Here is a 25,456-nt window from a genome sequence, read left to right as displayed (position 1 = left end):
GGATTCAATCAATCCGTATGCAATTCCCTTTGTCAATCAGTATGTTACTTGCCCGAGATTCGATCGTCGGTATCCCAATACCTTGTTCAATCTCGTTACCAGCAAGTCTCTTTACTCGTACCGCAATGCATGATCCCGTGACTAACGCCTTAGTCACATTGAGCTCATTATGATGATGCATTACCGAGTGGGCCCAGAGATACCTCTCCGTCACACGGAGTGACAAATCCCAGTCTCGATCCGTGCCAACCCAACAGACACTTTCGGAGATACCCGTAATGCACCTTTATAGTCACCCAGTTACGTTGTGACGTTTGGCACACCCAAAGCACTCCTACGGTATTCGGGAGTTGCACGATCTCATGGTCTAAGGAAAAGATACTTGACATTGGAAAAGCTCTAGCAAACGAAACTACACGATCTTTTATGCTATGCTTAGGATTGGGTCTTGTCCATCACATCATTCTCCCAATGATGTGATCCCGTTATCAACGACATCCAATGTCCATAGTCAGGAAACCATGACTATCTATTGATCAACGAGCTAGTCAACCAGAGGCTTACTAGGGACACGTTGTGGTCTATGTATTCACACATGTATTACGATTTTCGGACAATACAATTATAGCATGAACAATAGACAATTACCATGAACAAAGAAATATAATAATAACCATTTATTATTGCCTCTAGGGCATATTTCCAACAGTCTCCCACTTGCACTAGAGTCAATAATCTAATTACATTGTGATGAATCGAACACCCATTGCGTCCTGGTGTTGATCATGTTTTGCCCTAGGGAGAGGTTTAGTCAACGGATCTGCTACATTCAGGTCCGTATGTACTTTACAAATATCTATGTCTCCATTTTGAACACTTTCACGAATGGAGTTGAAGCGACGCTTGATATGCCTGGTCTTCCTGTGAAACCTGGGCTCCTTCGCAAGGGCAATAGCTCCAGTGTTGTCACAGAAGAGAGTCATTGGGCCCGACGCATTGGGAATCACCCCTAGGTCGGTAATGAACTCCTTCATCCAGACTGCTTCCTGTGCTGCCTCCGAGGCTGCCATGTACTCCGCTTCACATGTAGATCCCGCCACGACGCTTTGCTTGCAACTGCACCAGCTTACTGCTCCTCCATTCAAAATATACACGTATCCGGTCTGTGACTTCGAGTCATCCAGATCTGTGTCGAAGCTAGCATCGACGTAACCCTTTACGACGAGCTCTTCGTCACCTCCATAAACGAGAAACATATCCTTAGTCCTCTTCAGGTACTTCAGGATATTCTTGACCGCTGTCCAGTGTTCCATGCCGGGATCACTTTGGTACCTTCCTACCAAACTTACGGCAAGGTTTACATCAGGTCTGGTACACAGCATGGCATACATAATAGACCCTATGGCCGAGGCATAGGGGATGACACTCATCTTTTCTCTATCTTCTGCCGTGGTCGGGCATTGAGCCGTGCTCAACTGCACACCTTGCAATACAAGCAAGAACCCCTTCTTGGACTGATCCATATTGAACTTCTTCAATATCTTGTCAAGGTATGTACTCTGTGAAACACCAATGAGGCGTCTTGATCTATCTCTATAGATCTTGATGCCTAATATATAAGCAGCTTCTCCAAGGTCCTTCATTGAAAAACACTTATTCAAATAGGCCTTAATACTTTCCAAGAATTCTATATCATTTCCCATCAATAGTATGTCATCCACATATAATATGAGAAATGCTACAGAGCTCCCACTCACTTTCTTGTAAATACATGCTTCTCCATAAGTCTGTGTAAACCCAAACGCTTTGATCATCTCATCAAAGCGAATGTTCCAACTCCCAGATGCTTGCACCAGCCCATAGATTGAGCGTTGGAGCTTGCATACTTTGTTAGCATTCTTAGGATCGACAAAACCTTCCGGCTGCATCATATACAACTCTTCCTTAAGGAAGCCATTAAGGAACGCCGTTTTGACGTCCATCTGCCATATCTCATAATCATAGTATGCGGCAATTGCTAACATGATTCGGACGGACTTCAGCTTCGCTACGGGTGAGAAAGTCTCATCGTAGTCAACCCCTTGAACTTGTCGATAACCCTTAGCGACAAGTCGAGCTTTATAGATGGTCACATTACCATTCGCGTCCGTCTTCTTCTTAAAGATCCATTTGTTTTCTATGGCTCGCCGCTCATCGGGCAAGTCAGTCAAAGTCCATACTTTGTTTTCATACATGGATTCTATCTCGGATTTCATGGCTTCTAGCCATTTGTCGGAATCCGGGCCCGCCATCGCTTCTTCATAGTTCGAAGGTTCACCGTTGTCTAACAACATGATTTCCAGGACAGGGTTGCCGTACCACTCTGGTGCGGAACGTGTCCTTGTGGACCTACGAAGTTCAGTAACTTGATCCGAAGCTTCATGATCATCATCATTAACTTCCTCCCCAGTCGGTGCAGGCACCACAGGAACATTTTCCCGCGCTGTGCTACTTTCCGGTACGGAAGGGGTGACTATCACCTCATCAAGTTCCACTTTCCTCCCACTCAATTCTTTCGAGAGAAACTCCTTCTCCAGAAAGGACCCGTTCTTGGCAACGAAGATCTTGCCTTCGGATCTGAGGTAGAAGGTATACCCAATAGTTTCCTTAGGGTATCCTATGAAGACGCATTTTTCCGATTTGGGTTCGAGCTTTTCAGGTTGAAGTTTCTTGACATAAGCATCGCATCCCCAAACTTTTAGAAACGACAGCTTAGGTTTCTTCCCAAACCATAATTCATACGGTGTCGTCTCAACGGATTTAGACGGAGCCCTATTTAAAGTGAATGCGGCAGTCTCTAAAGCATAACCCCAAAATGAGAGCGGTAAATGGGTAAGAGACATCATAGATCGCACCATATCCAATAGAGTGCGATTATGATGTTCGGACACACCATTTCTCTGAGGTGTACCAGGCAGCGTGAGTTGTGAAACTATTCCACATTTCCTTAAGTGTGCACCAAACTCGTGACTTAAATATTCTCCACCACGATCTGATCGTAAGAATTTTATTTTCCTGTCACGTTGATTCTCAACTTCACTCTGAAATTCCTTGAACTTTTCAAAGGTTTCAGACTTGTGTTTCATTAGGTAGACATACCCATATCTACTTAAATCATCAGTGAGAGTGAGAACATAACGATATCCTCCGCGAGCCTCAACACTCATTGGACCGCACACATCGGTATGTATGATTTCCAATAAGTTGGTTGCTCGCTCCATTGTTCCGGAGAATGGAATCTTGGTCATCTTACCCATGAGGCATGGTTCGCACGTGTCAAATGATTCGTAATCAAGAGACTCCAAAAGTCCATCTGCATGGAGCTTCTTCATGCGCTTGACACCAATGTGACCAAGGCGGCAGTGCCACAAGTATGTGGGACTATCGTTATCAACTTTACATCTTTTGGTATTCACACTATGAACATGTGTAACATCACGTTCGAGATTCATCAAAAATAAACCATTGACCAGCGGGGCATGACCATAAAACATATCTCTCAAATAAATAGAACAACCATTATTCTCAGCTTTAAATGAGTAGCCATCTCGAATTAAACGAGATCCAGATACAATGTTCATGCTCAAAGCTGGCACTAAATAACAATTATTGAGGTTTAAAACTAATCCCGTGGGTAGATGCAGAGGTAGCGTGCCAACGGCGATCACATCGACCTTGGAACCATTCCCGACGCGCATCGTCACCTCATCCTTTGCCAGTCTCCGTTTATTCCGTAGTTCCTGCTTTGAGTTACAAATATGAGCAACCGCACCGGTATCAAATACCCAGGAGCTACTACGAGTACTGGTAAGGTACACATCAATTACTTGTATATCACATATACCTTGGGTGTTGCCGGCCTTCTTCTTGTCCGCTAAATATTTGGGGCAGTTCCGCTTCCAGTGACCACTTCCCTTGCAATAAAAGCACTCAGTCTCGGGCTTGGGTCCATTCTTTGACTTCTTCCTGGTAACTGGCTTACCGGGCGCGGCAACTCCCTTGCCGTCCTTCTTGAAGTTCTTCTTACCCTTGCCCTTCTTGAACTTAGTGGTTTTATTCACCATCAACACTTGATGTTCTTTTCTGATCTCTACCTCAGCTGATTTCAGCATTGAATATACCCCAGGAATGGTCTTTTCCCCCTGCATATTGAAGTTCATCACAAAGCTCTTGTAGCTTGGTGGAAGCGACTGGAGGATTCTGTCAACGACCGCATCATCCGGGAGATTAACTCCCAGCTGAGACAAGTGGTTGTGCAACCCAGACATTCTGAGTATGTGCTCACTAACAGAACTGTTCTCCTCCATTTTACAGCTGAAGAACTTGTCGGAGACTTCATATCTCTCGACCCGGGCATGAGCTTGAAAAACCAGTTTCAGCTCCTCGAACATCTCATATGCTCCATGTTTCTCAAAACGCTTTTGGAGACCCGGTTCTAAGCTGTAAAGCATGCCGCACTGAACGAGGGAGTAATCATCGGCACGTGATTGCCAAGCGTTCATAACGTCTTGGTTCTCTGGGATTGGTGCTTCACCTAGCGGTGCTTCTAAGACATAATCTTTCTTGGCTAGTATGAGGATGAGCCTCAGGTTCCGGACCCAGTCCGTATAGTTGCTGCCATCATCTTTCAGCTTGGTTTTCTCTAGGAACGCGTTGAAATTGAGGACAACGTTGGCCATTTGATCTACAATACATAGTGTAAAGATTTTAGACTAAGTTCATGATAATTAAGTTCATTTAATAAAATTATTTAATGAACTCCCACTCAGATAGACATCCCTCTAGTCATCTAAGTGAAACATGATCCGAATTCGACTAGGCCGTGTCCGATCATCACGTGAGACGGACTAGTCAAGATCGGTGAACATCTCCATGTTGATCGTATCTTCTATACGACTCATGCTCGACCTTTCGGTCCTCCATGTTCCGAGGCCATGTCTGTACATGCTAGGCTCGTCAAGTCAACCTAAGTGTGTTGCGTGTGTTCCGAGGCCATGTCTGTACATGCTAGGCTCGTCAACACCCGTTGTATTCGAACGTTAGAATCTATCACACCCGATCATCACGTGGTGCTTCGAAACAACGAACCTTCGCAACGGTGCACAGTTAGGGTGAACACTTTCTTGAAATTATTATAAGGGATCATCTTACTTACTACCGTCGTTCTAAGCAAATAAGATGCAAAAACATGATAAACATCACATGCAATCAAATAGTGACATGATATGGCCAATATCATCATGCTCCTTTGATCTCCATCTTCGGGGCACCATGATCATCTTCGTCACCGGCATGACACCATGATCTCCATCATCATGATCTCCATCATTGCGTCTTCATGAAGTCGTCACGCCAATGATTACTTCTACTTGTATGGCTAACGCGTTTAGCAACAAAGTAAAGTAAATTACCTGGCGTTATTCAATGACACGCAGGTCATGCAAAATAATAAAGACAACTCCTATGGCTCCTGCCGGTTGTCATACTCATCGACATGCAAGTCGTGATTCCTATTACAAGAATATGATCAATCTCATACATCACATATATCATTCATCACATATCATTCATCACATCTTCTGGCCATATCACAACACATAGCATTTGCTGCAAAAACAAGTTAGACGTCCTCTAATTGTTGTTGCAAATTTTTACGTGGTTTGTAGGTTTCTAGCAAGAACGTTTTCTTACCTACATATGACCACAACGTGATTTGCCAATTTCTATTTACCCTTCATGAGGACCCTTTTCATCGAATCCGTTCCGACTAAAGTAGGAGAGACAGACACCCGCTAGCCACCTTATGCAACTAGTGCATGTCAGTCGGTGGAACCTGTCTCACGTAAGCGTACGTCTAAGGTCGGTCTGGGCCGCTTCATCCTACAATGCCGCCGAAACAAGAAATGACTAGTAGCGGCAAGAAGAATTGGCAAACTCAACGCCCACAACTGCTTTGTGTTCTACTCGTGCATAGTAACTACGCATAGGCCTGGCTAATGATGCCACTGTTGGGAATCGTAGCATAATTTTATAATTTTCCTACGTTCACCAAGATGCATCTATGGAGTATACTAGCAACGAGGGGAAGGGAGTGCATCTACATACCCTTGTAGATCGCGAGCGGAAGCGTTCCAATGAACGTGGATGACGGAGTCGTACTCGCCGTGATCCAAATCACCGATGACCGAGTGCCGAACGGACGGCACCTCCGCGTTCAACACACGTACGGTGCAGAGATGTCTCCTCCTTCTTGATCCAGCAAGGGGGAAGGAGAGGTTGATGGAGATCCAGTAGCACGACGGCGTGGTGGTGGATGTAGCGGTTCTCCTGCAGGGCTTCGCCGAGCTTCTGCGAGAGAGAGAGAGGTGTTGCAGGGGAGGAGGGAGGCGCCCAAGGCTGTAGATTGCTGCCCTCCCTCCCCCCCCTTTATATAGGCCCCCTGGGGGGGGCGCCGGCCCTGGAGATGAGATCCAAAGGGGGGGGCGGCGGCCAAGTGGGGGGGGGGGGGGAAGGGGTGCCTTGCCCCCCAAGGCAAGGGGGAAGCTCCCCCCTAGGGTTCCCAACCTAGGCGCATGGGGGGAGGCCCAAGGGGGGCGCCCCAGCCCACTAAGGGCTGGTTCCCTTCCACTTTCAGCCCACGGGGCCCTCCGGGATAGGTGGCCCCACCCGGTGGACCCCCGGGACCCTTCCGGTGGTCCCGGTACAATACCGATAACCCCCGAAACTTTCCCGGTGGCCGAAACTTGACTTCCTATATATAATTCTTCCCCTCCGGACCATTCCGGAACCTCTCGTGACGTCCGGGATCTCATCCGGGACTCCGAACAACTTTCGGGTTTCCGCATACATATATCTCTACAACCCTAGCGTCACCGAACCTTAAGTGTGTAGACCCTACGGGTTCGGGAGACATGCAGACATGACCGAGACGCCTCTCCGGTCAATAACCAACAGCGGGATCTGGATACCCATGTTGGCTCCCACATGTTCCACGATGATCTCATCGGATGAACCACGGTGTCGAGGATTCAATCAATCCTTATGCAATTCCCTTTGTCAATCGGTATGTTACTTGCCCGAGATTCGATCGTCGGTATCCCAATACCTTGTTCAATCTCGTTACCGGCAAGTCTCTTTACTCGTACCGCAATGCATGATCCCCTGACTAACGCCTTAGTCACATTGAGCTCATTATGATGATGCATTACCGAGTGGGCCCAGAGATACCTCTCCGTCACACGGAGTGACAAATCCCAGTCTCGATCCGTGCCAACCCAACAGACACTTTCGGAGCTACCCGTAATGCACCTTTATAGTCACCCAGTTACGTTGTGACGTTTGGCACACCCAAAGCACTCCTACGGTATCCGGGAGTTGCACGATCTCATGGTCTAAGGAAAAGATACTTGACATTGGAAAAGCTCTAGCAAACGAAACTACACGATCTTTTATGCTATGCTTAGGATTGGGTCTTCTCCATCACATCATTCTCCCAATGATGTGATCCCGTTATCAACGACATCCAATGTCCATAGTCAGGAAACCATGACTATCTATTGATCAACGAGCTAGTCAACTAGAGGCTTACTAGGGACACGTTGTGGTCTATGTATTCACACATGTATTACGATTTCCGGACAATACAATTATAGCATGAACAATAGACAATTACCATGAACAAAGAAATATAATAATAACCATTTATTATTGCCTCTAGGGCATATTTCCACCAGGTAAATGTACCGTCATCGTTGTCGTCGTCGTCCGGATCCTGTGCCATATGCATATTCGGATCCTGTGCCATAGGGATGTCCGGCAGGTCCGGTAGCGTTGCGGCGTTCTTGCCATGGCTTGGCGCTGGCACGACTGGCGGTCTTGTCTGTGGGGTGGTGTCCCCCGCCCCCAAACGAATCTGGCTCTTCGGCCAAAGCAGGGGCCAGCTTACGCAGGCGCTGAGGGTCATCACATCATCTTCGTCGGCCCCAGCGGGTCGAATCGGAGGTAACAACTCGTCGCAGCCTGGCAGTACCCGAACCAGTTCAACCCTATAGAAGGTGGGTGGCATCGGATTACCGTGGAACACGTGGTTGCCCGGTTGAACGATTCTTCCCTTGGCGACATCGACCAACTCGCCGCCCATGAAGTGCAGGAGAGTGCAAGGAACATCGGTGGCGCCCTGCGAAAACATGTAGGGCGTCAGGGATGCCCAGTCAAAGGCAAGGAGATGAAGTCATCGGCCGAGAGGCTTAGTTACCATGATGCCGTCGAGCTCGGCTAATGTCGAGGCACCGCCAACGGCGGGCATGCGCGTGCAACTGACGGAGGGGCCGCTTGCTGGCGAGGTGCCGGCCGGCGTACACCCAGGTGCATTAAGCTCCAATGCCCGTTCCGGCGCTGGAGACACGAATACCGCCTCCGCCGGAGACACCAATGGCGCCGCCTGCGCGTTGTGCGAGTTGCTGGCCGTGAAGCTGGTAACCGGGGGAGGCCCCTGTTGGCCGCCCGCAATCCACGTCGTCAGCCCCTAATCAAGGTAGGCACAATGGCGGTGAGCGTCGTTCCCAGTTGTTGTTGCACTTGCTCTTGGACAATCTCCGGAATCCGCACCACTTGTGCCTTGAGTTCTTGAACCTCGCGCGACTGGCTTTCCGAGCTGGTCTTTTTCTCCTTTCGCCCACCAGCGGTATAGTATGACGACCATTTTGTTGACAAGCCTTTGCCGGCCACACGACCAGCTGACGATGGCTTACTGAGCTTATCCTTTTTTTTCATTACGTTCAACGCCCTATTTAAAGGGGTGTCAAAAGGGGAGCTCTGAGATGACCCCGCGCTACTGCTTTCAGCCTCCTGCGGAAGGAATGTGAACCATTTAGAAATTTGGCTTCATTAACTAGAATGCAACCATATATGTAGTTAATTACGCGGGGGTGTATTCCTTACCAGAACTTTCTCAAGCGCCTTGGTCTTCGGATCCGTGGTAAGCTCCTTTGTTACCGGGTCCTCCTTGTACCGGGCCCTGACAAAGTTCCTGGTCTGCTTGTCAGGGAATTTCTCGAAGCGGGGCGGTAGGCCTTGCTCGGCACGCTCTGCGTCCTCCTTGTCCCATATAGGCTCCGCCACTCTATAACCGCCGGGACCGAGTTGGTGGACCCCTAAGTTCAACTGCCGCATTTCTTTCCCCGACTGACTTGATTCGGAGGTTGCGCTGCTCTCGCACTTGATCTTGAACTCCTTGTAGTCATCTTTGCTCATCAAAGGATATTTCGCCTTGATCTTCGCATAACTATCACCTTTTTCAATCATTGCCTTCACCGTGCTTCTCCATGTAGACAGGGCCGTGCTCATCCTCGTGAGGGCGGCACTGTTCACTTTATTCCCTGAGAGGCGTGTGTTTGCAAACTCATTGGGAACTTGTATCGTTCGTGCAGCTTCGTGAAGAGGAGGCAGCGCAAATTCCCTCGGTCCTTATGCCTTAGGTTCTCGGTGTTGATCGAGACGGTGCTCCGGAGAATGCACCCGAGCTGAACCGAGTACCCCTTGACTACATGTTTGGGCGCCGTTGGATGCCCGTCGGAGTTCACTTCAGTAAATTCCTCCTTGACGGTGCCGAGCACGTTCGGGCGCCGGTCCTTCCGTTGCCTCTTCGGTTGGCTGCCATCTGTGCGTGCGCCGCCATCATCAGTGGTGGCATCCTCGGCGGCACCATCAGTGGTGTCATCCCCGACGCCACTAGGGGTTGTGTAGTCAGGATCGGTGTCTTCCGCGGCGTCCTCATAGCAGTGAGGTTCTTCCTCCATCTCCTGGGACAGCTCCCAGAATTGCTTGCCGCCCGAACCGCCAGCCTCATCGTTGTGGGCCATGTTTCGCTCTAAATAGGAAAAAAGTTTGGTCAAAAAGTTGGTTATTGTCAAGGAACAAGATCTCTAAGTTGACCAAATAACCTAATTCTCGAATAATGTCGCCAAAAAGATGGTTATTGTCAAGGAACAATTGAGAGATGTTTGTGATATTTCCTAGGTGTTTTGGGATGGAACCTATTAGTGTGTTGTTGCTAGGTGTTGTGGGATGGAACCAGTAGCTTCCTTGCAACCCAGAAAAGAGAAAGGAAAAGGGGTGAAAAGGGGGAGATGGTTAGCTTTGATGAGCAGGCAACATCTTCCTAACCCCCTTCTTCTTGTCTCCTCTCACTATCTCTCTCACACACATTGCAAGCAAGGGTGTCTGAGTGTGTGAAAAAATACTAAACTAATCCAACCACTAAAGCACTAGATCACTACTATTGGTTGATGGCAAGATACATGCTGATTAATTTTTGTTTCGGTTGAGAATCGGGCACCTTCTAGGTCAAGAAAATTGGGCATGACCTTTGCTAATTTTCTTGACCTAGGAGTGCCTCATTCTCAACCGAAACGGAAATTAATCAACATTTCAGGAGAAAGGGGTCATTTCAGAAGATCACAAGTACCAGCAGCATCACTTGACAAAATCACAAGTAGCAACAGCATCACAAGTAGTACAGCAGCAGCATCATCACAAGTAGTACAACAGCAGCAGCATCATCACAAGTAATACACTTAATTGGCATAAAATATCAAAAAACAGCATAAATTGGAAAACAAGCAATACTTCTAAAACCAGTTGCAAGCAAATGTACAGTAAAATAAAATGATCCCATAGTGTACTTAATTCAGAACACATGGAAGAAACTTGACTAAATGTACAGATTTTAGAAAAAAAATCCAAGTTAACTAAATGACTGATTCAATTTCAGGCAACTTGGAGAAGAGATCACTTGATCATTGACTGTACTTAATTCAGAACACATGGAAGAAACTTGTTAGAAACTGAAACGGTTAATATTGAGAATTAAGTTACTCTAATGGAGTACCAAATTTTGAGAACAAGCCGTCTGAAAAGAGCACTAGCTAAGATCTAATCCTTATGTCTAGTTAACCACTAATTTACTGTAACCAATGTTCAGAGGCAAATCAGACTTGACAGTAAAGATCAAAATTTCAGACTTGACAGTAAATATAGTGGAAACTGAAGATTATTTAGGAACACACTTGTTCCTAAACTTGATGTCGATTTAGCAACACAGTCTTCAGTGAGAGTATAAAAAATAACTGCTCCATCTACTTAAGTGATTCTACACTTAACCAGAACAAGTTGATGTTCAGTCAAGTTGATTTCAAACTTAACACATTCTCCACCTAGCAGGTAGCTAGGATGGCCATGAAATCCTAACACATTTTCAATGAACATACACTTCAGAAAATTCAGTAAACATGCACTCGAGAAAATTCAGTGACTGCAGAACATACACTCCAGAAAATTTTCAGTGATCTTGTACTCCATTTTACAGTGAACTTGCTAAAGAAGCTCTCAAGCTTCAAGATAGACTAAATTTGACAGCTAATATACTCCAAAGAAGCATTTTGGAGTACAAGAAGGGGAAAGCGGGAGGCAAGAAGAGGGGGGAGCCGCACCTTGGCAGGAGGGGGCGAGGGGACTGTGTTGGGCTATGGGCAGACGGAGGCGGGGGCGGGTGCCTTGGACCAGTCTGGGAGTTGGCGGCGCTTCCCGGACTCGGCGGCGTACGTGACCTCGATGGCCCAAGTGGGGAGCCGCACCTTGGCCCAGGTGGACGCGTTGCTGCTCCTCGGCGAGGTGGACGCGCTGCGCAGTGGGTCGGGGCAGCGCAGGTGGACGCGCTGCTGCTCCTCGGGGAAGGCACCAAAGCATCAAATCCTAATCCCCAGCGTGGGCAGGGAAGAAATGGCTAGAGAGGAATTGGGGAAACAAAAGCGAACCTCCTTCTAGTCGTCGAACTGCGGCGGACGACGTGCAGGCGCGGCGGACGGAGGGGGCGGAGCAAGGGGGCGGCGGCGTACGGTTGGGGTCAAGGAGTGGGGGATCTGGCGAGCGAGGGAGGGAGGGAGGCGACAGTGCGAGGGGAACAAGTATAAAAATTCTAATGGCGCACCTCCCCCTGGTGCGCCATAAGTACGTCAATTCTAATGGCGCACCTCCCCCTGGTGCGCCATTAGAATTTTGTTTTACTTACTAGCCCGACTGGTCAGGTTATATCCCACCTAACCCTATCTCCATCAGAACACGCCCACTAGCCCGACTGGTCAGCACGCAACACACACACTAGGAGGTCCTGGGTTTGATTCCCAGGCTCCCCAATTTTTTTATGCATTTAAAATGCTGTTTGATATTTATTTGTGTTTAAATATGTTCAAACTTGTTTAAATCATAACAGTAATATTTTTTTATAAAAACAGTATAAAAACACTAGGAGCGGGCCGGGGAGGGTGCGGGGGAGAGGGTGCGGGGGGTCGTTGGCGACGGCCGGTGGAGCGGGGGAGGGTGCGGTGGGTCATCGGCGGCGGTGGAGTGGGGGAGGGTGCGGGCCGGGGGTCGGCGGCGGCTGCCGGTGGAGCGGGGGAGGGTGCGGGGGGTCGGCTGCGGCGGCCGGTGGAGCGGGGGAGATGGTGCGAGATCGAGTGTCCATGAAATTTAAAAACATTCATGAGTTCAAAAAGTGCTCATGAAATACAATCGAGAAATGAAGGCTACAATTTAAATACAATCGATCTTAGCTAGCTATCTGTTCACAATCTTCTTGCCCTTATTTTTTGTAAATGGAGTTCTTCTCTTGAACGGACGTCCTTTAGGTAGGGTGGTCCTGCTTCTTCTTGTGGTGTATGCTGATACTTCATCGTCGTCGTCATGTTCCATCTTCGGGTCGCCGTACTTGTCGAAGTCTTGCTCATTGGCGACTCCATCCATTCCGATGATCTTCCTTTTGCCTCTCCTCACGACAACACGACTGGGCTTTGATGGGTCGGTAATGAAGAAGCATTGGTCCACTTGGGAAGCCAGTACCCATGGCTCATTTTTCGCGGTGACGTTCGCGCCTGCGGTCTTGGATTTGGCTTTGGGTATAACCATGGTGGTGAAATACTGGTCTTCTTTTATGACGCTCTTGGCCCATCTGACACGGAACATCGGGACCTTCTCTCCAGCGTAGCTCAGCTCCCAGATCTCCTCGATCCTTCCGTAGTATCTATCCTTGTCGTTACCGGTGTAGGATTCCATCGTTACCCCGGAGTTCTGATAACCATCGCTCTTCATGTCCTTGTCCTCGGTGTAGAATGTGTAGCCGTTGATATCGTACGCCTCATACGTCATCAGGTTGTGCTCGGCGCCCTGTGACAAGGCGAATATGAGTTGTTCTTCCGCGGAAGAATCCTCATGTAAAGGGTACGACAGAAGCTTCTGCTTGAACCAACGCGTGAAACATGAGTTGTGCTCTTTGATTATATCTCCGTCTGTCCTCTGTTGGCCTCGGTCATTGTACGTCTTCTCAATAAACGTTTTGTGCTCTACCACCCAAGGATCGACCACGTCTATGTGTTGTAGCGCGACTAGGTTTGCTCTTTCAAAGTCGGCGAGTCGACCATCGAAGTCGACATGCATTTCGCGGCGACCCTCACGGTGACCCCATCCAGCGAGCCTGCCGAGGTGCCTGTTGACGGGCAGACCAACGGGGTTCTCGATGCCTAGATAATTCGTGCAGTAGGAGATGCACTCTTCGGTCAGAAAGCCCCTGGCTATGCTTCCCTCTAGACGTGACATGTTGCGAACGTATCCTTTGATGACACCATTCATCCTTTCGAACGGCATCATGCTGTGCAAGAACGTCGGCCCGAGTTGGATGATATCCTCCACGATATGGACCAGCAGATGCACCATAACGTCGAAGAATGCGGGAGGGAAGTACATCTCAAGCTCGCATAGTATCACCACGATCTCTTCCTGTAGCCTTCTGAGTTGCCTCACGCCAACCGACTTCCGAGAGATGACGTCGAAAAAGTTGCATAGGCCAAATAGCGTTTCACGGACGTGCGCGTCCATGATCCCACGGATTGCCACTGGAAGTATCTGCGTCATCAGCATGTGACAGTCGTGAGACTTCATCCCGCTGAACTTCTGCTTCACTGAGTCTAGGTATCTGCTTATCTTCCCCGCGTAACCGTAAGGAAGTTTTACTCCTACGAGGCAGGTGAAAAACTGATCGATCTCCTCCTGACTTAGAGTGAAGCACGCGGGAGGGAAGTTATTTTCGGTCTTCTTGGCCTTTTTGCCTTTGCGACGACTTTCCGTCTCCTGCTTCGCCTCATCATCATCATCATCATCATCATCATCATCATTAGCGTGAAGCTCCTCCCTGATGCCCATTGATTTCAAGTCTGCCCTTGCTTTCGGCCCATCTTTGGTCCTCTCTGGCATCTTGAGCAGGGTACCAAGCAGACTCTCGCACACGTTCTTCATGATATGCATGACATCAAGGCTGTGAGGCACACGGTGGATCTTCCAGTACGGCAAGTCCCAGAAAACAGACCTCGTTTTCCATACCTTCAGCAGTGGCTCTGGCGCCTTTCGCTTCTTTCCCGGCTCTGGCGCCTTTTGCTTCTTTCCCGGCAGTGGGCAATCTTTCCAATTTTTCAACAGCTCGTCTATTTCCTCGCCGCTCCTCGTACGCGGGCGTCTTCGGGGTTCGGTTTCACCATCGAACAGATCCTTGCGTTTCCTCCACGGGTCATCGTCGCGAAGCCACCTTCGATGTCCCATGAACATGGTTTTCGAAGACCCAGGATCTCTATCTAGCTGGCGATACGTTGTGTCATCCATGCACCTGACACATCCAGAAAATCCGTGGACCACCTGCCCCGCGAGATATCCGAAACCGAGATAGTCGTGCACCGTCGTGAGCAGTGCGGCTCTCATAGGGAAATATTCTTTCTCTGCGGCGTCCCACGTATTGGCTGGCGTTTTCCACAGCGTGTCTAGCTCCTCTTCCAGCAGCCCCAGATACAGATTGATGTCGTTCCCTGGTTGTTTCGGCCCTTCAATTAGTATACTCATGTGAATGTACTTCCTCTTCATGCACAACCAGGGGGGAAGGTTGTACATCCACACAAACACAGGCCAGGTGCTATGTGTGCTTCTCTGGCTGCCAAATGGATTGACTCCATTGGTGCTCGCGCCCAGCACGATGTTCCTTGGATCGTTCCCAAATTCTGGGTGTTCGAAGTTCAACGCTTGCCACTGGCTCCCATCCTTAGGGTGACTCAGCATCTTGTCTTTTTTATTTATCTCCGGATCATTTGCGTCATCTTCTCGCTTCTTCTCCTCCCTATCCGCGTGCCAACGCAGGAGCTTTGCTACCTTAGGGTCCGCGAAATACCACTGCAGACGAGCAGTGATCGGAAAGTACCACACCACTTTTCGAGGAGCTTTCTTCCTCTTCTTGTATCGAGTGACGCCGCACACCGGACATATGGTAGACTCCGTGTGCTCGTCCCGATAAATGATGCAATTGTTCATGCACACATGGTATTTCACGTGCGGTAAATCCAGAGGACACACGATTTTCTTCGCCTCCTCGAAACTGGTCGGGCACTTGTTCCCCTTGGGAAGACGTTCGTGCCAGAATGACATGTTCTCGTCGAAGCATGCGTCGGTCATTTTGTGCTTTACCTTCATCTCCAGAGCCATGAGCGTTACTTTCAGGCGGGTATCCTCAGGCCTGCATGCTTCATACAATGGAGTAACCGCGTCTATCTCCAGTTGATCCAGCTTGGCTTTCTCTCGGGCGGCAGCTCTTGCGTTATCCGTCTGCTTGAGACGCAGCTCTTGAATATGAGGGTCCTGCACCCAGCCCATCGATGGTCCATCGTCGTCTGCTCCGCCGGCATCTTCATCTTCATGATCATGCCCTTCGTCTGCTCCCGCATCTTCCTCATCATCATGTCCGGCATCTTCTACATGATGACTGTGTACAGCATCACCGTCGTGATCATGTCCTGGAGATTCTTCGTCTTCTCGCCCGCCCGAGCCGCGGTGGTTGTCTTGCTGCCCATCCTCATTTCTTGCCCGACCCCCATGGACGACTTCATAGTCATCTTCATCACCTTGCCACCGATAGCCATCCATGAAACCACGCAAGAGCAGGTGGTCCCGCACCTGCCCGGAATCCGGGTCCGCAATAAGGCTCTTCAGCTTGCATCTTCGACATGGACATCTTATCTCCGTCTCGTTCTATTCAAGCATCTCGGCCTTCGCGGAGCTCAAAAACCTATTCACGATGCCTTCGGTCATCGTGCGGACCATGGTCACCTGCGGGGTAGAGCAAAACGATATTTTAGGACCAAGAAAAATTTGGCATGACTTTCCCTAAAAATAGGACCAAAAAGAATGCATAGTGCCAAAATTCTCGCCGAAACGGAAATGAATCAACATTCCGGCAAAATATTGGCAACTATCGCATTTCAAATACCGGTACCTGCAAACACAAACATATATGCAACACCATAAACATATGCAACACCACAAACATACATAGATCTAGCTAGGACATAAAAAGTGCATGTGCAAAAAAAGGGGCCTTCGGAGGGAGAACAACATAAAGATAGCTTCCCCCTTACTTACCTATCAAAAAAAGGGGCTTTAACCACGTAATTTGGATGAATTTATGTTGCAAATGAGGTGAGGAGGAGGAGGCAGCCGAGACAAGCTTGGAGGAGGGAGGAGAGAATGAAGTGGGGAAAGTGAGTGGGTAGGTGTGGCTGTCCAAAATATCTAGCTCGTCCCAGGTTACTAATGGTGCACCTGCTGGTGGTGCACCATTAGTAGTTTTGCAAAAAAACACTAATGGCGCATGGGGGAGCCGTGCGCCATTACTAGCTTAAACTAGTAATGGCGCACTGCCCCAGGTGCGAATTAGTAGTTTTGCAAAAAAGTAAAAAATAAAAAATATATTTTAGTGGCGCACTGTGCTGCTGGTGCAACTAGTAATGGCGCACTATGTCCTGGTGCGCCATTAGTATGTCTGGCAAAATAAAAAAAAATTGTTACTAATGGCGCACCGTTTGTCTGGTGCGCCATTAGTGTCTTTCACACTAATGGCGCACCAGCACATGGTGCGCCTTTGCTATATAGCAATGGCGCACCACATGTCTGGTGCGCCATTAGTGGCCATTCCATCTATAGCCCTTTTCCTAGTAGTGATGTGACCCGGAAATTCCAACCGACCCTATTGTCGAGAGGTTAAATTTAGTTGAAAAATAAAAACGAGTATTTGAAAGAAAACTTGAAAAGAATTGAGCGGGAGAAGATGGAATTGGAGTTGCATGTTGCCGATGTCGTCGATGATCACAAGATCAAGATGGAGAAAATGCGCTTGAAGATTAGAAAGATTAGAAAATATGCCATCGATAGTGAGGCTTGGTATTATTATGCTGTTGGATCAATTGTTACCTTAGTTGCGATCTTGATCGCATTTGTTGTTGCATTTAAATGCTTTTGCTAGAGAGTTATTTATATGTTATTTTATGAGAATATGTGTTGTATGAACTTGTATTAATTTGGTCTTTTCGGTGCTGTGTAATGAAGATGAGCCGGCAATGGATGTACGATGACCGATGCTCTCCCCAGTTCGTTAATGGCATGCGTACTTTTCTGCTTGCGGCTGAGGAAAACAAGCGGACGGATGCTTTTATGCCTTGTCCATGTGCTGGCTGTAAGAATGATCAGAATTACTCTAAGTCAAGAACCATTCACGTCCACCTGTTTGAGTCCGGTTTCATGCCCCACTATAATGTTTGGACCAAGCATGGAGAAAGAGGGGTTATGATGGAAGACAATGAAGAAGAAGAGGACGACGACAACTATCCTGGCCATGGGTTCCCTAAATACGATGGGAAGAAGCTGAGCGGGCAATGCAGGAAGAAGCTGAAGAAAAGATGAGCCCGCTGATGATCTAGGTTGGGCCATTGCCGATGCAAAGAGAAACCGCGCAAGTGAAAAGGAGAAGAAGAAGTTGCAGCGCATGTTAGAGGTTCACAAGAAATTATTGTAACCGAATTGCGAAGATGACAAGAAAAAGCTGGGCACCACACTGGAATTGCTGCAATGGAAGGCAGAGAATGGTGTATCTGTCAAGGGATTTGGAAAATTGCTGATAATGTTAAAGAAGATGCTTCCAAAGGACAACGAATTGCCCGAGAGTACGTACGAAGCAAAGAAGGTTGTCTGCCCTCTAGGATTAGATGTGCAAAAGATACATGCACGCCCTAATAACTGCATTCTCTACCACGATGAGTACGAGGATTTGAACGCGTGCCCGGTAAGCGGTGCATTGCGCTATAAGATCAGTCGCGATGACCTTGGTGATGTCGAGGGCGAGCGCCCCAGGAAGAAGATTCCTGCCAAGGTGATGTGGTATGCTCCTATAATACCACGGTTGAAACGTTTGTTCCAAAACAAAGAGCATGCCAAGTTAATGCAATGGCATAGAGAAGACAGTAAGAAAGACGGGAAGTCGAGAGTACCCGCTGACGGGTCGAAGGGGAGAAAATCAAGAGAAAGTACTGGGAGGACTTTGCAGGTGACGCAAGGAACGTATGGTTTGGTCTAAGCGCAGATGGCATTAATCCTTTTGAGGAGCAGAGCAGCAACCATAGCACCTGGCCTGTGACTCTATGTATGTATAACCTTCCTCCTTGGTTGTGCATGAGGTGAAAGTTCATTATGATGCCAGTGCTCACCCAAGGACCTAAGCAACCCGACAACGACATTGATGTGTACCTAAGGCCATTAGTTGGAGAACTCTTACAGTTGTGGAATGGAAAAGGTGTACATGCGTGGGATGAGCACAAACAGGAAGAATTTGACCTACTTGCGTTGCTGTTTGTGACCATCAATGATTGGCCTGCTCTCAGTAACCTTTCAGGACAAACAAATAAGGGATATCACGCATGCACGCACTATTTGGATGATACCGATAGTATATATTTGGATAATTGTAAGAAGAATGTGTACCTGGGACATCGTCGATTTCTTCCGAGCAGGTGTGACACCCAAAATTTTATTTGGATTTTTCAAAAGATTTTATTTGACTTGAGGGAGGTGATTTAAATTTTTCTTCCAAAGAAACCTCCCTTTCAATATTTTTTTTTTGGCAAGAGTTTTTTATTTATTTTGGATTCACCCAAGACTTGCTTTTGGTCTTGGAGGTCCTTGCCTTTTTATTTTGACTCAAGACAAAATAATTTTCACTTGAGAAAAATGCCTTTTGAAAATCTCTTTGAAATTTGCACTATGGCTTTTGGAATGATCCTTTACCACTTTCAACAATCCCCTCTTGCCATGGCCTTAGTGCAAATCCACTCTCCTAAACCTTCCCTCATCTTTGGATCATGTTTTGCATCAAATCCAGCAAGTTGTACCTCTCCATATAATTATTTTTCCATTTAAATCTTATCAAATAAATTTCTGTCTTCTATTCTAGCCCTTGGAGATTTACAAAGGAGCTACCATCTCTGCTTTGATTTTTTCCCCCAAACCAACTCCCCTTCCTAGTCCTTTGAACCCTCAACCAAGATCCATGAAGATCCACTGGTCTTCAGTTCAAATTTTTCAAACTACACTTGCTGCAAGTTTGGACCAGATTTGTCAAATTTGGTGACATTCATTCAAATCCTTCTCCAAATATTCCAAGTAAAATCAGGCAGCCTCTGGGTACATTGAGTGGTCACCTCACCAAGTCCCAGCCCCAGGAAAATTTTTCTCATTGCCAAATCATTCTGTCGAACACCTGCAGTGCATTGTCAATGTCTAGTTCAGTAAAGTTCAGAAACAGTTTCAGTACACTGTTGTTTTCTTCAGAACTTGTTGTCGATCTCAACAGTGCCTCGATGTCGCCTTGCTCCCCGTCCCCTCCCCCTTGTTCCTGCACCGCACGAGTGCCTGGACGTCTGCGGACGTCGGCGACGAGCAGGAGGAGGTGCGCCGCCCCGTGACCGACGCCAGCGGCGGCTTTGCGGCCGCCAGAGAGAGGCGCGGCGCCGACAGCGCCACCCAGCGCCGCCCAAGCCACCGGAGCTCGCCGCATGGCCTTCCACTCCCCAGAACGCGCTGCCACCCTCGTCGTGAACCGCTAGGCGCGGAGCGCGCTCTCTGCCGCCGATGTGCCCGTGCGGCCACCCCACCGTGGACCGACGCCATTACGCCAAGACCAACTCAGTTTAGCAGTGGAACGGCACCAGTAAACCTCACTGATGCTGCCTGGCCACTCAAACCACCTGCTCAACCACTACCTCGCCGTAATCGCTCGCCGGAGATTCTCCGTTCACGGCCACCCCCTCGATCCGCCTATAAATAGAGGCCCCAAGCTTCAACTCGAACCCACACCACCTCTGCACTCCACCTAGAGCACGCCTAGCCACTTGAAGAGCCCCGAGGAGGTCTCCTTCCTCGACTCCGGCCGCCGCGACCCGCCACGGGATCCAGCTCGATTCGCCCCCGTGCGTGCACCTCCTCCTCCCATCTCTTGCCAGTAGCTTCCCTATGCATCCACTCTTCTGACCCGCGCTTCAATTCGAGGTTTGCAGCTCACCACCGGAGTTCCCCACCATCACCCGAACCGCCGTCCGCCGGAGAAAGTGTCGCCGTCGACGTGGTGCTCTCCGTCGGTCGAGTCCACCACCCACCGACGCGGAAGGACACACTGAAGCTCTTGGTACCCTCCGATCTTCCTGACTCGCCGTGGTTCGACGCCGGCGTCCACCGCAGTCTTCGGGCGCCGGCGAGCTTTTTGAACCTGACATGTGGACCCCCATGTCAGCCTCTGTTCTATTCTCCCTCGAACCGTTTTCTGTTGGCGCCTTCGGGCAAAATACGTTTTCCCTTTTTAGCTGGCGCATTTCTTTCCGAAGCGTTTTCTGTTTTCTTAGTTTAAACCCTGGAACTTTTCTGTTTCATTACAGATGAGTCCCTGGACAGAAACCTTTATAACTTTTTAATAAAAAGGGATTTTTGAGTGATTCTTTTTCTGACAGTCTTAAAATTTTGTCTAGTTTTTATAGGATTTACTTGGAAAATTTTTGGAGAAATTTTTATGCACGCGTTGGTTTTCACGTTAGTGCCCGTTTTCGTTATGCCATAGGTTCCGGAAGAGGTGACGGAGCCGCGAACTTCGCCGAGCTAGACTCCGACTTCTCCGAACAGGCAAGCATGTTTGAACCTTGGATATGATAGGTGTTTTGCATGTTTGCGTGACAGTTTGTGTGTGGCATATAAGTGTCAGTGAGTACCTCGTTGCTTGTGAGGCAACTACCTGCTTTTTCCAAAGTTGCGATGATCTCTGGTGAGAGATGGCCTAATCATGTGGTGACATGAAGGGCGGCAAGGTGGTACTGTTGTAGCATACCAGCCTTGCGTCATCCGACGAATTCCGACGTTAACGTGGACGGAGTCACGTTATCGTTCTTTTCCCCTCCGTGCTGCCACATGTTTCATTTGCCAGGGTGCGGTTTAGTAAGTTGGTAACCTCTTTCCGTGTACACACCAAACAGAGGGGCCGGGATGATGGTTCCTTGGCCCAGGATTAAAGCCAGTCATCCGGTCAGGGGGCATGGGTGTTTCCGGTTGGGACCGAGAGGGGGGGCACCCCCTTAGAGCGCGCGTATAGAAATTTGATCCCATGCTACGCGAGGTTGTAGCCTCCCCGTCTCAAGGATTTTCTTGAACGTTGCCGAGGGTGATCCCTGGCTTCGGAATGTTGAATGGGTGTGTACTGGTTAGACGTGTTTCTTCCAAAACACCGTAAACGGAACTAGTCCCCGTGACTACTGAAATCCGTTGGCTGTGGTTAAGTACAAACTCTGCAGAGTCAAATTCTTCCAAGTCATCGTATCCATGATCAAGTAGTGTAATCAGTATATCCATATCTATCCGCGTGGAAAACTTGTCCCCGGTGAACAAGCTCAAGTGGTAAACCCAGTTTAATTATTATTACTGTGGACTAACCTTATATTTGTCTCGTACTTGTAATAATTTATAATCTCGAGCTACTGAATTATTGAGCTACAATATAAGCCCTTTATGTGACGTCGCGCAGACGTCCGACTGTGGCGTGTTTTTGTTTCTTACTTTAAATATAAGCCCTTTATGTGACGTCGCGCAGACGTCCGACTGTTGCCCCGACGCCCGACTGTGGCATTATTATTTTGCAGTTTCCTCTCGAGGAGTCATTCAGACCCTCGTTTGGCACTAGTATTACTATTCTTGCAGTTTCCTCTCGAGGAGTCATTCAGACCCTCGTTTGGCACCAGTATTACTATTCTTGCAGTTTCCTCTCGAGGAGTCATTCAGACCCTCGTTTGGCACCAGTATTACTATTCTTGCAGTTTCCTCTCGAGGAGTCATTCAGACCCTCGTTTGGCACCCAGTATGTACTATCTCTATGTCTGAATGCACTGGTTAATTTGTTCATACGCTTCATGTTTACATTTGTAATATCTTATGTCCGAACTGTCTTGCGAGTACTTTCATAGTACTCACCTGGCTTGTTGATTTGGCCAGATGTTGACGAAGGCGATCTCTTGGATGAAGAGTTTGATAGCGCGTCCGACGCCTAGAGGAGTCCCAGTCAGTCCTGCGCGATCCCGGATATTGGTCACTTGTATTATATACGCTTCCGCCACCCGCAATAAGTCTCCTCGAGCCTCACTCCGACGCTCGAAGAGCTGTAGTCTTCAGGAGTCATATCACTCGCTTCGCGGTGATATTTCCACCACCGTTATTATCGTGAGTTAGTAGTTATGCCACCCTATCCGCCGTCTTGTTTTATCGGCGTGCACGTAATAAATTATTGGGCAGTCTCCGCTCAACCTTGTATTATATTCAGTACTCCTGGTATTTTTCTTCTGTGACCAAGATATTGTCTACCAGTGAGAAGGAATTCTTCCTTACTGGTCCGTAAAAGGGATTGGTCTCTCAATAATTATTTTATTGAAAACCGGTCGTGACAAGCTTGGTATCAGAGCCAGGCTGACTGTAGGAAGCCACTAGGTGCGATCGCTAATCGGTTATTAGCGTCTTTTGTGCTTTTTCAGCATTTTGCAATTGTAGCTATTTTCTGTTGGTCATCATAAATTTATGACATGACTACTCAGAATTTTTGCCTACTTTTGTAGATGGCTGGCAGCAGCTGTGAGAATCGAGTGTTCACGAACGTGCCCGAGGGGTTTGTCAAGCTCCTCATCTCCATCACCAAGCTCGCGATCGGGCCAGCAGCTCGCCCGGAGTTCACGCTCTATCAGCACAAGCTCAGCGACGACGTGTCTATGCACCAAGCTGTGGTGCAATTCAAGGGAGGACGTTCTGCAGCTCACCACTTCCGTTTTGTGGGAAGGGCCATGCCTACGGAGAGGCATGCCATGCAGATGGCTGCCCGTGAGGAGATAGCTCGTCTTCGGGACATCCTTCCTACGATGAAGACTCGTCGCTACCGCTACCTCCCATGCCATGTGCCATACACCAGTCACTATGCATTCGCCTGCCATCAGGGAGAGCGAGATGAAGCCATCGAGATGGTTGTGGAGTATCTCAAGGCTCTGGAGGAGTCTTTCGACAACCTCGTAGACGATCTTGTGGCTGCCCGCATGGACTTAGTCCGGGGCGGTCCTGCCAGCAGGAAGGAGCTTCTCCACACGGCACCGCCTCTGACTTTCGTCTCGTCTTTAGCCTCTTATGCACCGGCCATTTTGGCCACTGCTCGCCGTCTGCCTACCACTGAGGAGTTCGACCGAGTCATCGCTCCTACTCCAGTCAGAGCTGCACCGCCTGCCGCACCCACTCTACCACCTGTCGCTCCCGCGCCATCACTGCAGCGCAGTGTTACGCGCCAGGAGCGAGCTAGAGAGGAGGTGGAGGTTGATTCTCCTGGACCGCTAAGTCTTGCCATCGGCAAGGGGAAGGAAATCTTCACCATCTCCGACTGAGAGCGCTGAATAGCCGCGCGTTATGTCTGCTTGTATGATGTGTTGTTTTATCTGTGCGCTAGTTTGTATTGGTGTGTTTGCTGCCTTCCGGAGGAGTACGCTAGCCTAAATAACATGTCAGGAATGTGTACGCGCATCCTGAGTGCTGTATCGTGTGTTTGCTTTTCGCGTGTAAGATATATGCTAAGCAGTTCCTCTCCGTGCAAAATCGCTTATGTTTCCTTGAAAACCTTGAGGTCTTTTAAATTGTTGCCTTGCAAGTTTTTCCTTGTGCTACACAATTTTTCTCATGGGTTTTGCAAAATAATACCCCAGACTGGAAAAATGTCTCGTCCATGGACTCGCTCCAGGCCCAATCAGCCAGAAGAGGTTTATGGGACACAGACTAGCAACAATTTCACTCAGGGTCAGTCCAGTCAACAGGACAGCGAAGCAGCCCTGTCTCAAGTCTGCCGTCTCTTCGAACAAATCCAACAACAGCACCAAGAGATGATGAATCATGTCATCAATATGGGAAACCACCGCGAACCCCATCAACCACATTCCAAGTTATCTGAGTTACAGAAGACTCGCCCTTCAACTTTTGCTCACACCGATAGGCCGCTGGAAGCCGATGATTGGCTTCGTGACATTGAAAGGAAACTGATTATTGCTCAGTGTTCAGATCATGAGAAGGTGCTTTATGCACCACACTACCTTACTGGAGCAGCTGCAGCATGGTGGGAAAACTTCCTACACATGCATCCTAGTGAACACAACATCACCTGGGAAGAGTTCAAGGAAGGCTTCCGTGGGGCACACATCCCCAGGAGCATCATAAAAATCAAGAAGAGAGAGTTTGATGACCTGAAGCAGAGAGGCATGTTAGTGACAGAATACAATGGTCAGTTTACCCAGCTATCCCGTTATGCCTACGACGAGCATATGACAGAAAACAAGAAGATGGAAAAATTCCTGGATGGCCTGGCACTAGCACTAAAATGCCAACAGGTTGTACACACTTTCCCTGATTTTAAAACTCTGGTTGACAAGGCCATTACCTTGGAGAATGAGCGCCTTAGTCTGGAAGATCTCCGTAAGCGAAAGAGGGACAAGACGACTCTTGCTCGCAACAACCGAAGCAAGACTGGGGTTCCAAGGACAGAAGCAAGGAGATCCACGACTGCTGATCCAAGGCCCGTCAGACAATTTCATGCCAGAGACAAGGAGTACACATACCATCCGGGGGTCACCTGCTTTGCTTGTGGTGAAGAAGGGCACTATGCTAAACAGTGCCCAAAACCAAGGAACTTGGCCCCCAAGCCAAACAATGGTGGAAACAATCCAGCCCCCAAGCGCAACAATTTCAATCCCAACAACAACCACAAGAAGGGTCACCTGAACCATGTGACCAGGGAAGAGGCGCAGGATGCCCCAGACATCGTGCTTGGTACGTTCCCTGTCAACACAGTGCCTGCCACGGTTTTGTTTGATTCTGGAGCTTCCCATTCGTTCGTTTCGAAGAGTTTTGTTTTACAACATGATTTTCCGATACTTCCCTTGGAAAAATCTATGATCGT

The sequence above is a fragment of the Aegilops tauschii genome, chromosome 3 (assembly GCF_002575655.3).
Source record: "Aegilops tauschii subsp. strangulata cultivar AL8/78 chromosome 3, Aet v6.0, whole genome shotgun sequence".
Taxonomy (NCBI): domain Eukaryota; kingdom Viridiplantae; phylum Streptophyta; class Magnoliopsida; order Poales; family Poaceae; genus Aegilops; species Aegilops tauschii.
This window is presented reverse-complemented; position numbering follows the sequence as displayed.